Source organism: Acinonyx jubatus, chromosome A3 (genome assembly GCF_027475565.1).
Source record: "Acinonyx jubatus isolate Ajub_Pintada_27869175 chromosome A3, VMU_Ajub_asm_v1.0, whole genome shotgun sequence".
NCBI lineage: Eukaryota > Metazoa > Chordata > Mammalia > Carnivora > Felidae > Acinonyx > Acinonyx jubatus.
The window spans coordinates 43,042,998-43,055,500 of NC_069388.1; the positions used below are offsets into that span (position 1 = coordinate 43,042,998).

General features: G+C 42.2%; 1 long non-coding RNA gene across 1 annotated transcript; it reads right to left on the reverse strand.

Moving 5' to 3' along the window:
• Positions 1 to 1,432: 1,432 nt before the first annotated feature.
• LOC128311164 (uncharacterized) lies at positions 1,433 to 8,819 on the reverse strand. The gene is made up of 3 exons (XR_008289223.1): positions 8,508 to 8,819; positions 8,005 to 8,065; positions 1,433 to 2,160 (listed from the first exon to the last, which is right to left on the reverse strand). It is a non-coding gene; the product is annotated as an uncharacterized LOC128311164 (long non-coding RNA).
• Between the last annotated feature and the right edge of the window lie 3,684 nt (positions 8,820 to 12,503).

Genomic DNA, 12,503 nt, shown 5'->3' on the forward strand with positions numbered 1-12,503 from the left:
ATGTTCTTTTAGCTCTCTGAACTTCATCTTCTTCCCGTGTGTCTGGGGCATGGTTAGGGTTAAATAAGATGTACACCAGGCGTTGGGCATGGTGCCTTATGGCGGCACACACTTGGGATGCCGGGCCACATCCCTGTGATAATGCATCTCATTGTGACTGAAGCTGCTTTCTTTCAGTGGGTTGCATCATGTCTCTGGCGCTCACCAAGCCTTCAAGTAACTAAAATCTTGCTGTTGTTGTTGTTGTTGTTTTTAAATTTTTTTAAGTTTATTTATTTTGAGAGAGAGAGAGAGAGCACACGCAAGTGTGGGAGGGGCACAGAGAAGGAGAGACAGAATCCCAAGCAGGCTCTGCACCATCAGCACAGAGCCCAGTGAGGGGCTTGAACTCACAAACTGTGAGATCATGACCTAAGCCAAGATCAAGAGTTGGATGCTTAATCAACTGCACCACCCAGGTGCCCCAATCCCATTTTTTTTTTTAATTTTTGTTTTTGCTTTTGTTTTTTTAACTAAATTCCCGTAGCCACTGTTTGGCCTGTGAGGAACCCACATGAAGAACTGAATTCTGTTCCTATTGGGCTAGGCTGTGGAAATATTTCAAATGGTATGCTGGCTATTTCTCCCAGCTTTGTGTCATCTTCAGACCTATTTTCTGTGTTTTTGTCCAAGTCTAGGCTAACCCCGATGCACGGGATAGAGTTAGCCCTTCATTAGAAACCTTCTTTCAGGTCAGTAGCTGCATTATTTATATTCCCATTCAACCCCCGTTCCTCCATCCCATGTCACCCTTTTCTGCGGAAATCATGCTACGCTGTTTTCACAGTATTTTGGTGGTTAACCCAGTAATCCTGTCAGAAAAAATATTAGTACCATACAGCACGTTACTTGTGAACTCGTGCTGGCTTCTAGCGTTCCCTGTGTTCTTTACCACAGGCTCACAGACCATCTGCTTCATCATTGATTCTAGAATGTTTTCAGGAATCTGTATCTCACTGGCCTGTGTGCTGTGCCTGGAATCTGTGTTTTGAAACTGGGATTTTTGACATTTTTGGTCTTCTCTCCCCTCTTTTCTTTTCAGAAGACTATTTTTCAGAGTTACAAGTAGTACGTCTGTTCCATGATCAATTCTGTAGGTTATTTCAGGACTTCTGAAACTTCAGTTCACTCAGAGAGACCCTAGTAAGTCTGTCTCTTCCCCCACCATGGGCTTCAAGTCCCCTTTTATGATATTTCTTTTCCTTTTTGAAGTTTGAAACATTTGCCATACAGTACTAGATAAAATCACTACCTTAACTTGAGTGTGTGTTTGGGACTGAAAGCTATTCTAAGTCCTTTATGTATATCAACACTTGAAATCCCCACAGCCCTTTTGTTGTTCCCATTTTGCAGCTGAGGCAACTGAGACTTAGAGAAGTGAGCTGTCAAGAGCTGTGAAGGGCTTGAGATCTTGCCCTGTTGACACAGTAGCCAGCTGGCCTGCCACACAAAGTCTCCTGGGTGCCGGCAGCACACAGGAGGCCCCAGTCCAAGACAGGGCTGAGCTTTGTTGCTCACAGCACTAGTGGGAGCTCGTGTCAGCATTTGTGCCAACTCCCTGCACCCCAGCTTCCACAGATGACACCGAGGAGGGCCAGGTGACGCCTCACACACAGCGGGTTGTGCTACAGAAGAACCCAGAAAACCCAAATCTTTTATGATGGCTGACCTTTGCTCTGGAGAGAGATACACTCCCTCTCTTCCAAGGCTGTTTGCTACTTAAATATCCTCAGAAATATAGTCAAGCAAAGACAGTCAACACCTGTGCTCACAAGATGTATAGAGACACCAGAGACCATGAGTGTCGTCACCCCATAGGAACCTAACCCAGATCAGTCCGTTAGCAGGTAGTGGAGTCAGGGTTCAGAGCCAGGCTGGCAGGCCCCAATAGACGGCCACTGCCATGACAACATGAAGGTGCCCTCCTCACACGCCGTTCTCATCACCTGACATCGTTCTCATCCCTCCTTTCCTTACCACTCATTCCATCCATGCCACGTCACTTCGCAATGTCTGTGTCCAGAACCCCTCTCTGCAATTCCCTGAGGCTGACCATGTGTGCCTTCTTCCAGCTTCCTGTCAAGTTCGGACCAGGGGAGGCATCAGCAGATGCTCTGAGGACTGAGAGAATGAAGGCTTGGTGTGGGTTTCCTGGCTCCTTCCCTCCATGAAGGCCAAGGCCGCAACCCTTCCAGGCAGCCATCTCCCACAGCTCCCCCTGCCTTCCCCATGCCACAGCCTGCTGCCGTGGCCCAGCCGCCCTGTCTCAGGGTTTCCTTCTCTGTGAAATGTGCAGCCCCCTCAACTGTGCCTGTGTGCTGAGATTGAAGCCACAGGGCTGTTGCCAGCTCAGGGTTAATTTCTTTGAAAAATTGTGGGGATTTTTCTCTCCTAGTCCTTCCTATGTCACGTACATTGTGTAATGGTTTTACCTGAGCCCCCTTTCCCCTTTTGCTTTGAAGTCCCCAGTCAAGGTCCTGCATTTCAAGTGTTCGCTGCCCTGGTGTTGCAGACCAGAGAAGGCCTGGACCTTCTTCCTCTTCTAAAACTCACCTTATTTTTATTTTTTTTTTAATGTTTATTTTTAAGAGAGAGAGAGTGTGAGTGGGTGAGGGGCAGAGAGAGAGGGAGACACAGAATCTGAAACAGGCTCCAGGCTCCAAGCTGTCAACACAGAGCTCAACATGGGGCTAAAACTCATGAACTGTGAAATCATGACCTGAGCAAAGTCAGATGCTTAACCAACTGAGCCACCCAGGTGCCCCTACAACTCACTTAAAGGAAGAGATGGTAACACCCCATGTGTCCCTAGGTCTCTTGGTTTCTACCCAAATATCAGAACTTTTAGACTTGCACTGTCCAATTTAGTAGCCACCTAGTTACATGTCACTAAATTAATTAAAATTAAATAAATTTAGGGGTGTCTGGGTGGCTCAGTCTGAGCATCTGACTCTTGATTTCAGCTCAGTCCCATGTGGGGCTCTCTGCTGAGCGTGGAGCCTGCTTAAGATTCTGTCTCTCCCTCTGCCCCACTCATGTGCTCTCTCTCTTTCTAAAATTAAAAATATAATAAAATAAAATAAAAATGCCACATTTTATTTATCCATGTGTTCATCAACAGACACGTAGCTTGTTTTCATATCTTAACTGTTGTGAATTATGCTGCAATGAATATGGGAATGTTGGTGTGTCTTTAAGATACTGATTTTGTTTCCATCGCTTATATACCCAGAAGTATGATTGATGGATCATGTGGTAGTTTTATTTTTAATGTTTTGAGGAGCCTCCATACTGTTTTCTGTAATGGCTGCACCAATTTACATCCCCATGGACAGTGAACAAGGGTTTCCTTTTCTCCACATCCTCACCAGCACTTGCTATCTCTTGTCTTTTTGATATTAGCTACCCTCACAGTGATATCTCATTGTAGTTTTGATTTGCATTTCTCCGATGACTAGCGATGTTGAGCCTCTTTTCATGTGCCTGTTGGCCATTTGTATATTTTCTTTAGAGAAATGTCCATTCAGCTCCCCTGCCCATAAATCAGGTTGTTAGTATTGTTATCATCATCATCATTATCCTCATCATCATTTTTGCTATTTTTTTTGACATGTATAAAGTTCTTTATGTTTTGGATTTAACTGCTTATCACATATATAGTTTACAAACATTTTCTTCTATAAGTTTGCCTTTTCATTTTGGTAACTGTTTCTTTTGCTGTGCAGAATCTTTATAGTCACTGATTTAGTCCCACTTGTTTTTGTTTTTGTTGTTTGTGATTTTGGAGAAATCATTGCCAAGGTCAAGAAAGTTTTTTTCCTATGTTTTATGCTAGGAGTTGTTTTTCTTTTCAATTTTTTTTGATGTTTATTTATTTTTGAGAGAGAAAGAGAGACAGAGCATGAATGGGGGAGGGGCAGAGAGAAAGAGGGAGACACACAGTCCAAAGCAGGCTCCAGGCTCTGTGCTGACAGCTTAGAGCCCAAAGTAGGGCTCAAACTCATGAACTGTGAGATCATGACCTGAGCCAAAGTCAGATGCTCAACCAACTGATCTACCCAGGTGCCCCTTATGCTAGGAGTTTTATGACTCAGATTTACATCTTCATTCCACTTTGATACTTTTGTGAGTAGTGTAAGATAGGGGTTCAATTTCATTCTTTGGCTTGTGGCTGTCCAGTTTTCCTAGCACCATTTATTGAAGAGACTATCATTTTCCCTTTGTGTGTTCTTGGCACACTTGTCAAATATTAGTTGACTTATGTAGGTTTGTATCTGGGCTTTCTGTTCTTTTGATCTCCATGTCTGTTTTCATGCCAGTACCATACTGTTTTGATTACCATAGCTTTGTAATCCAGTTTGAAATCAGGATGTGTGATGCTTCAGCTGTTTTCTTTCTCCAGATTAATTTGGCTGTTTGGGGTTTTTGGTGGTTGCATATGAATTTTAGGATTGTTTTTTCTATTTCTATGAAAAATGCCAATTAAATTTTGATAGAGATTGCATTAAATCTGTAGATCAATTTGAATAATATGGATATTTTAATAATATTAATTTCTCCAATCCATGAGCATGGAATATCTATTAATTTATTTGTGTCTTCCTCAATTTCTTTTATCAGTGTCTTATATTTTTCCATGTATAGGTTAAATTTATTCCTAAGTATTTTCTATTTTTTATGCTGTTATAAATGGGGTTATTTTCTTAATTTCTCTTTCAAATAATTTGTTGTTAGTGTATTGAAGTACAAATGGGGGTGCCAGGGTGGCTCAGTCGGTAGAGTGTCCAACTCTTAATTTTGGCCCAGGCCATGATCCCAGGGCTGTGGGATTGAGCCCTGCATTCTACATGCTGAGCGTGAAGACTGCTTAAGAGTCAGTCAATATCTCTCTCTCTCCCCATCCCCCGCCACTTTCCCCTTCTCACACACTCTCTCTAAAATAAAAAAAGAAATGCAAATTATTTTTATATACTGATTTTGCATGCCGCAACTTAACTGAATTTGTTTATTCTAACAGTTTCTTGGTAGAGTTTTCATAGATATATATATATATGTATAAGATCATGTCATCTGCAAACAGATAATTTTACCTCTTCCTTTCCAGTTTGGATATCTTTTATTTCTTTTTCTTGCCTATTTTTTTCTGGCTAGGACTTCAAGGACTATGTTGAATAGAAATGGGAATAGTGGGCATGTTTGTCTTGTTCCTGATTGGTTTTGACCATTGAGTCTAATTTTAGCTATGAGCTTGTATATTTGGGCTTTATTATGTTTAAGTACATTTCTTCTTTACGTGATTTATTGAGTTTTTATCATGAAAGGATGTTAAGTTTTGTCAAATTCTTTTCTACACCTATTGAGGTGATTATATGACTTTATCCCTCATTCTGTTAATGTATCACTGATTTGCATATGTTGTAACTATCCTTGAATCCCAGGGATAAATCCAACTCGATCATGGGTATTATCCTTGTAATGTGTTGACGAATTCTATTTGCTAGTATATCGTTGAGTATTTTTGTGTCTATATTCATCAGGGATATTGGCCTATAATTTTCTTTTCTTGTAGTGTCCTTGTCTGGCTCTGGTATCAGGGTAATGCTAGCCTCATAGTATGAGTTTGGAAGTGTTCCCTCCTCTTCAGTTTTTGGAAGAGTACAAGAAGGATTGTTAAATCTTCTTTAAATGTTTGGTAGAGTACAGGGGCACCTGGGTGGCTCAGTTGATTAAGCGTCTGACTTTGGCTCAGGTCATGATCTCGCGGTTAGTGAGTTCAAGCCCCACATTGGGCTCGCTAATGCTGTCAGCACAGAGCCTGCTTCAGATCCTCTGTTCCTCTCTCTCTGCCCCTCCCTACTTGCACTCTCTCAAAAATAAATAAAACATTTTAAAAATGTTTGGTAGAGTTCACCCATAAAGCCATCAGGTCCTTGGCCTTTTATTTTTGCGGAGGTTTTTAACTACTGATTCAGTTTCCTTACTAGTAATTGGTTTATTCAAATTTTATATTTCTTCATGATTCAGTCTGGGTAGAAAAAGAACAAACTAAGTTCAAAGCAGAAAAAAAAGGAAATAACAAAGATCAGAGCAGAAATAAATGAAATAGAGACTGGAAAAACAATAGAAAAGATCAATGAAACTAAAAGCTATTGTTTTGAAAAGATGAACAATATTGACAAATCATTAAACAAAAAACAAAAAAAGAGGACTCAAATAAGTAAAATCAGAAATGAGAGACCTTGCAGTTGATACCACAGAAATACAAAGGATTGTAAGAGATAATTATGAACAATTGCATCCCAACAAACTGCATAACCAGGCCAGGTGCTGACAGCCTCCCATATGCCTTCCGAGGGCAGTGCTGAACACCAGGTTTGTGTGATATCTCCTGATCCTGCAGAGTTGGCCAACTTTCTGTGCATGATCCCTGGCTGTCTACAGAGGCTTGCACTTGTTGCTGCCCTTGGTAACTACACAGGGAGCTGTCCATGGAGGAGGGGGTATGTGAGTGAGGTGTGCAGAGCATTGGGGTGCCAGTGGGCCAGTTGGGGGGATCTACACGTGAAGCATCTCTATTGGCCTATGGGTGAGGTAGTTAGTAGGATCCACATCTCTTTGATGCTTTTGCAGACATGACCCCTGTGCTGAACAGTTCTGTGCTAGAACCAGAGAAGAATCATCACCATTATGTAAATGAGGTCACCAAGAGGAAACTGACTTGCTTGAGAGCAAAGAAATAGTGATGCAGCCATGGCTTGAACCTAGGGATCCTGTTGGGACTCATTACTTCTTCATTTGTTCATTCACTCAGCAGTCTGTCAACTACTGTACTAGCTGCTGGGCACATACAAACAAATGTAACTGAGCCCTGACCCCAGGATGCACAATCTGCTGAGAAGACAGGCAGGCAGATGGAGACCAGAGCACAGTGATGAGTGCTTCAGTACATTGAGCAACAAAGGCCTCTGAGGATGGCTGAGCAAGCTTTCCAGAACATCTGGGGAAGTGACATTTGAGGGGGATTTCCAGGGAAAGTTTGTTGGTGGTCTGGGTGGTATCCTGAGGGCAGCACCAGCACTCTAAGCTCTGAACCATTTGGTGTGGTATTGAGAAGAAATGGGCTTTGGTCTCAGGGTCTTGTCTCTTCTTGGGCCAGGCACAGAGGCAGGCTTTGCCTTATTTTGTGGTATAATGAATGGGTGCTCCTCACCCCCAGAGGCTCTGTATGGGATATGGGAAAAGCCACTGGTGGCCTAGGAGGTGGCATTTGAAGCAGATTGAGCAGAAAGAACAATATGCATTGGTCAGAAGCCCCAAGTCTGGCTTCTCATCCTATGCAGTTTCTCAGCCTTTTTATCTCTGAGTCTCTTTCTTGTCTGTAAGGTGGCTGTGCCTCTTGCATGTGAGACTCAAGGCTGTTATGCCAGGGGACAGGTACAGCAAGATGGCAGCTGCTCCACTGATGCTGGGTTGGCAGCAGAAGAGAGGACAGGGTTGGGAGTAGGGGGCTTTTGCCTGCTTTCCCTGCAAACTCTGGGCCCTAGACTTGGGTTCTGAAAGTTATGGGCTGGGATCAGATCAGGGAGCAAGAGGGCATAAGAGAAGCCTCCTGGGTCTCTGCGGGCATCCTGCTGACTTCAATTTTTGGGTTACTTTTTGGCATACATCGATGCAAGTATTGCTGCTCAAAAGGAAAACAGAAATTCCACATTGATAACTGACAGCAAAGCAATGTTCTTTTCACGTTTCTCCCTACTTCCTACATCCCTACATCCCTACATCCTAGATGGGATGTATCCAAATAAGGACAGGGAAAGAAGAGGCCCTCCCTGCCCAGGGTGTAGTCCCAGAGAGAACCAAACCAAGCTGTGCTTTGATTGAGAACAAGGCCTCAGGCATAATTGTGTTCAACCCTGGCAACCATTCACCTTTGAATAGAGTGGGGTTGGTTCCCCCCTGACATACCTTATTCCAGATGCCCTTCCTTCCCAAGATAGCAGTTACGCATTTTAGTAAGATCACCTCTCTGAAAAGCAGTGTATATTAACAAAAAATAAATACACTATATTTTGGCATTTTGGGGCCAGTGATATGGAGAGACTAAAAATATGAAGGAAAAAAAATCCCTGGATTTCCAGGAATGTAGAATTGCAACCTATTATTTTATTATGTGGTTTAAAGGATTACTTTTTAAGCCTTTTATTTGGAAATAATTTAAACTTATGGAAAAGTTGCAAGAATAGTGCAAAGAATAGTGCAAAGAACCCATATATCCTTTATCCAAATTTGCTTACTGCTAACATTTTGCACCATTTGCTTTATCATTTCTCCCTGCCCAAATACATAAACATACACATATACCTAAATATATACATATACATATACACAACCTCAGTTTAATGTTCTTTAATGTACTTATTCTAATTTTGTTGAATGACCCATTAATGTCCTCTGTTGCTACATTTTACCTTTCAGTACTGGATTCAGTCTAGGATCAGGCTGCCTTTCTGTAGCTTCTTTTTCTTCCAGACTAGCAGAGCTCTACCCCACTGTGGCATAGTTTCCTCATCTGTAAGATATGGGAGCCAGAGTGGCTAACATCTGAGTTCTGTGATTATCTGATGGCCTGGGGTGCCCAGCACAGTGTTCTACATAATAAGGTGTTCTTTAGATGTTTAATGGAAGTCCGCTTTCCAGAAGGATTAGGAGTAGTTTTCTATTTGAGGGGGCATTTGTGTCTCCTCCCTCTTTAAAACAGGACTGCTGGCATTGGAAACAAATCTAAAGGTTCTAGTCTGGTCTCTAAGAGATCACAAAGGTAACTGTTTAAAGTAACAATGGTAACAATGTATTTGGTCATCACAGCATATGGATAAGTGAAAGGAACAATAGCAATGTCACCAAGCATGTTGGGGGTGGGTGAGGGCGGGGGAGAAAAATCTGGTACAACGTACCTGAACTACAAGAGGAACAGAATAGTGTTTTTTGACGGCGAACTTAGATTGGTAAAAATGTACATTTTATTACTTGCTTTCTTAACTAGATTGCTGGTTTGTTATAAAAGGATATAACTCAGAAACAACATAGGGGCAGGCATGGAGAGGTGCATAGGGCAGGCAGGCATGGAGAAAGGACACAGAGCTCTCATGTCCCCCTGGCCCCCACACTGCCACAAGTTCACCAGTCAGAAAACTCTCTAAAATGTATATTTTAACCTATAGGGCAACTACTATATGTTTTCTGTAAGAAAACTATTTTCAAAATAAAGACTGATAGGTTAGAAATAAAGGGATAGAGAGGGATGGACCATGCTAATAGTAATCAAGAGAAAGCTAGAGCAACTATATTAATTTCAGACAGAGAAGGCATCAGAACAAGGAAAATGATTAACAAGGATAAAGAGGGGTACTACATCATGATAAATGGGTCAGTTCTCCAGAAAGACATAACAATGTATGTACCTAACAACAGATCATCAAAATATGTCAGGCAAAAATTGATAGAGCTAAAAAGAGAAATAGACAAATCCACTATTGTAGTTGGGGACTTCAATATCCCCCTGTCAGTAATTGATAGATCAAGCAGGCAGAAAATCAATAAGGATAGAGTTGACTTGAACAGCACTATCAATCAACTTGATCTAATTGACATTTATAGAACACTCCATCTACCAACAGCAGAGTACACATTTTTCTTAAGCTCACCAAGATAGACCACATTCTGGGTCATGAAACACTAACAACTTTAAAAGATTAGCAATCATACACAATCATTTGCCAGACCACAATGGCATTAGACTAGAAACCAGTAACAGAAAAATATTTACGAAATCCCCAAATATTTGGATATTAAACTACATACTTCTTTAAAAAAATTTTTAAATGTTTATTTTTGAGAGAGAGAGAGAGAGAGCAAGAGCGTGAGTGGGGGGGGGGGTAGCAGAGAGAGAGGGAGACACAGAATCTGAAGCAGGCTCCAGGCTCTGAACCTATGCAGTGCTCTAACTCACTGACTGCGAGATTATGACCTGGGCTGAAGTCAGACACCCAGCTGACTGAGCCACCCAGGTGCCCCTAAACTACATACTTCTAAAGAATTCATTGGTCAAAGAAGAGTCTTAACAGAAGTTTAAAAATGTTTTTAATTAAATGAAAAAGAACATACAGCTTCTTAAAATTTGTGGGATGAAGCAAAAGCAGTGCTTAGAGGGAAATTTATAGCATTAAAATTCATATAATAGAGTAGAAGAGAGAGCTGAAATTAATGACCTAAGCTTCCATCCTAAGAAAGTAAAGAAGGAAGAGTAATTAACAACTAAGGCAAGTGGAAGGAAAGAAATTAAATATCTATTCAGTCCCTCACCCCCAAAGTTACTAGACTGGAGGAATAAGTGTGATGATAATAATAACAATGGCATCAACAGTGATGATGTACCAGCTGCTCTTCTAAGCAGTTCTCATATACTCACACATTTAATACTTACAATAACCCTAGGAGGAGGGTAAGTCCTATGAGGAATCCCCATTTCACAGATGAGACAACTGAGGCATAGGAGCCAGTTAGTAACTTGCCCAAGGACACATGGCTACTAAGAGGAGGAGAGAGGATTTGAATGAGACAGCCTGGTTCCAGAAGAGGCAGAACCACTCAGTTCCTGTTCTGTGTCTGTCTGCTTCAGAAGAACAATGACCAGTCTTCTAGAACAATTTATGTAGGTAGACCAGGAATATGTCAAGTATATAAGGGGAGACTGAAGATGCCATCATGGGGTGTACAGATGAGTTATGACCCTAGGGAAGCTGTTACTAATGTTTGAGAACTCATGGAAGGTAGGAATCCTCCGGGAGGTTCGTGGTGGATAAATTCTCCATAAGAATTTGTCTGCTGAATGCCATAAGGCTGGGCTCCAAACAGTACATTTATCAATGTCTTGGATGAAGTCAAGCTCATCAAATGGCAGATTCCACAGAGTTGAAAGGAGAGCCTCAAGTGATGCCAACATGTAGAGCTCACTTTGAGTTAAATACAATTACATGATATTTGGGTAAAAGAAAACTTGCAAAATATAGAGTAGGCAGGACCTGAGTGAAGAACAGTTTTTGTGAAAATGAATTTGGGGCTTAGCAAACCACAAGCTACCAATGGGTTGGAAGTGCGATGTAGCTGCCAAAACATCTGGTTCTGTCTCTAGCTGCACTGAAAGGGATGTGGTGTTTGTGCTGGAGGCTCTTAAGTTGGACAGCACATCAGAATCATTTAAAAATTGTGGATGCCTGGGCCCTACTTCCACAGATGCTGACTCAATAGATCTGGACTGAGAATGTTTAAAAGTTCTCAAGGTGTTTGGAATGGCAGGTGGGATTGAGAACTACTGGTCTCATGGGTCTAATAGTTGTTTGTTGCCTAACGATGGTTCCGGAAATGGAGTCAAGGTTGTTCTGAGCATCAAAGTGGGGAAAGTCTGAGGAGCCAGGCCTTCCAGGGTCAGTCTGGTTCATGGCAGAGGCCAGAGGCCACACAGGCATTAGCAGTCTGTGGCCAAAGATGCCTCTCAAAGCTGTTACTTCACTTAGTCTTGGGCCGTCAGAGCATCTTAATCTTGGTCAACTCCACAAGGTAGAGGGACCTTCCTTCTGGGTTTTTCCAGCTTTCATCAGAGATGTCAAGAGACTGCAGGCTTGGGGCTTAATTGTGGTTAGAAAGTATCTCAAGGGGAGTCTGGTACACAGAAGGTCCTCCCCTCCAGAGATGTTGGAGCCCTGTCTGCCTTTCCTTTTGATTGCTGTCCAGGTGTGAGGCATGCACTGTAGCAATGCAGCCTTTCAAGTGGTGTGGTAGTGAGCTTCAGTGATGGCCCTCCAGTATCATCACCTCCTGGCTTCCAGGCTCTTGTGTAGTCCCGTCTTTCATTGAATCAGAATTGACCCCTGTGAACAGTAGAACACAGCAAAATTAATGATAGGGGCTACAGGGGTAGGTCAGAAAAGGCCTGGCAGCTCCGATCTTGTTTTCTTAGATTGCTTGCTTTGGAGGAATCCAGGCACCATGTTACAAGGACACTCAAGCAGCCCATGGAGAATTGACTCTGACACTAACTTGCCAGTCATGTGAAGGAACCACTTTGGAAGTAGATCCTTCTACTCCCAGTGGAGCCTTCAGATGACTGCAGCATCAGCTAGCAACTTGCTGAAGTGTCACCAGAACCACACACCTCATACCTTCTTATTACATGAAACAAACAAACAAACAAACTACTAATTTGTCTAAGCCAAGTGTTGGAAAACTACAGCCCATGGGCTGGCTGCCTGTTTTTGTAAGTAGTCTTATGGGAACACAGCTACATGCATTTTTAAAAATGTATTGTCCATGACTGCTTTTACATCGCAATGGCAGAGATGAGTACTTGTGACAGAGACTCTGTCCCATAGACTGAAACATTTACTATTTTTCTGGCCCTTTGAGAA